General features: G+C 31.5%; 1 protein-coding gene across 3 annotated transcripts in view; it reads right to left on the bottom strand.

Moving 5' to 3' along the window:
• LOC125033958 (serine/threonine-protein kinase PAK mbt-like) overlaps positions 1 to 2,500 on the bottom strand; it is a 24,657-nt gene that overhangs the window by 21,756 nt on the left and 401 nt on the right. The gene's annotated exons all lie outside the window — the stretch shown is intronic.

The raw sequence follows: 2,500 nt of genomic DNA, 5'->3' as shown, positions 1-2,500 counted from the left end.
TAATAAAGCTAAAATTCTCAATCTGTATGTTTGTTTAGACAAATGAAGAACATTTACAATTTCATTATCAAATAGTTAAATAAATAAATAAATGAAAGAATGAAATAAAATGAAAAACAACCATATAAACTAAATAAACACTTAAACCATAATGTTGTTTCCTAGCCTAGCCTAATGCTTAATAATCTATAATTCCTTCCTAGAGGGAGCTTTACCCCCATGGGACCCCACATAATAACCACTTCTTGGTACATAACTTAATTAAAATATGTATCCTTCATTCACAGGCCTATATACAAAGTCAAGATAGGGAATCCTTTACTAAAGCATTCCATAGACAATATCCTTGTATTTTTGTAAGAAGTCCACATTTACTTCCCTTCTAAAAAACACTGTTTCCCTTCTAAAGGCCACTTCTCAAGGTCAATACTTTATACTGTCTCTTAAATAATGACTTTATTTGGCAAAACCAAAGTAATCCACAATTTAAAATTTACATTTAATGTGAAAACAGTGCTATATAAAATTTCAGTTCTGTACATAATTTCTATTGTCTACAAGGTAAACAATAATAACAAGAATTTGATACATTGATGAATTCAAGGTTATCTTTCCCCCATAAAATAGTTTCTACCAGTCTTAAAAAAAGCAAAATAAAAACAACAAATAATAGTATCAGCCATGAACTTTAGTACTCAAGAAAATGTTTACCAATCTCTATAATAAATATTCTTGCAGAACAGACCTTGCTCTGGTCCCTAATCTGACAATTCAATGTACATGTAAGTCATGATCATGATGATGAAAATTAAGATGAATTCAAGGTTATCTTTCCCCCATAAAATAGTTTCTACCAGTCTTAAAAAAAGCAAAATAAAAACAACAAATAATAGTATCAGCCATGAACTTTAGTACTCAAGAAAATGTTTACCAATCTCTATAATAAATATTCTTGCAGAACAGACCTTACTCTGGTCCCTAATCTGACAATTCAATGTACATGTAAGTCATGATCATGATGATGAAAATTAAGCCCCCCCCCCCCCCCCCCCATTCTTCTTCTTCTTGATGGGGGGGGGGGGGGGACTATTCTCTTGCCCTCATTCTAGCAAAGGCGAAAAATCTTCACTTATCAACGTATGCATGGTAATTCTCTATAATACAGATGCACTTGCTAGACACTAAGTCCATGTCACAATTTTTTCAACAATTTAAGTTACCGTGACTGGGTATGTGCCTGAGGGAAGGGCAGATGGGCCTCCTCGCAAACACTGTATTCACCTCTGGGACATTACAGTTTATGTCTGCAGAATATCTTTTGTAACGGCAACTGCAACTTTTAGTCCTCTATCAGACTATCATCTTCCATTTGTGTATCCATACTGTGAAAATTAAACTTATTTACCATTGCTAGAAATGGCGGCCATAAAATCACAGTACTTGACATTGCAAAAATGTATTTGTTGAATTTATTGACTATTTTTTTGTCTCAGTAATATGGTTTTACATATTTTTCAATGTTTTTCCACAGTTATATTTATCTGTTCATTGGATGCCATAACTCTCTATTTTTTTTTTATTTGTAACAACAATCTCATAGAAGAAAATTGTCTTAGAATTTACTGAACTATTAATTTTACATCACATTATCAATATACCCAAAATTGTAATTACATCTTCTTTTCTTAGCAATTTTCATTCATATGCACCCCTTCAATTAACACAAACGAAATATATCTTTAAATTATCAGCTCAATAAAATGATAAGACAAAATATAAAATTACAGACTTGAAGATGGTTTCACTACTGTTCCTGATTTCTAGATATTCAATAGAAAGCTTCTTAACCTTGACATAATATATTTACTAAACAAGTAATTCTTAATTGGTAATTCTTGGTGATTTATCATAATGCTTCATTCAGAGAATAAAATAATCTCATTTCAATAAGAAACTAATTTTCGTAATTAAATAAATAACAGAAAACGTACTCATGACCCAATTTCATTCGTCAGCCAAACAAGTCTATCAACATGAAATGAAATTATCCCAACGCCTCAAGCTTTTCAAGGCAATCAATTTAATCATCTTTACACAAAAATCAAACTGAAAGTCGAGCTATCAAACTTATCTGACACTCAAAATCAAACGCTAAACCCAACTCCATTCTAAATGAACACCTAAATCTAAACTAAAAGTAATTCTAAGCCAAAAACAATAAGAATGGCTTTACTTCCTTCTAATCTACAAACTAATCCGTATTATGAGCTAAATTTAACTAAAATAACAGAAACAAATACCAAACTACAAGATAAGAACTCTACGGACCTCAATTCACTCTAAACTAGAACCTTGATATTAAAACATGATCTAATCTACAAACGAACATCTAAATCCAATTCTAATTCTAAACTACAAAGTAAAACCAAAACCAAATAAAAAGTTTCTTTCGACCCAACGCCCTCGAACGCCTCCCTGTCTCAGCAACTTGAAACAACCT

The sequence above is a fragment of the Penaeus chinensis genome, chromosome 17 (assembly GCF_019202785.1).
Source record: "Penaeus chinensis breed Huanghai No. 1 chromosome 17, ASM1920278v2, whole genome shotgun sequence".
NCBI lineage: Eukaryota > Metazoa > Arthropoda > Malacostraca > Decapoda > Penaeidae > Penaeus > Penaeus chinensis.
Note: the sequence above shows the minus strand (reverse complement) of the source record. Positions and strands in the feature narration are given on the sequence as shown.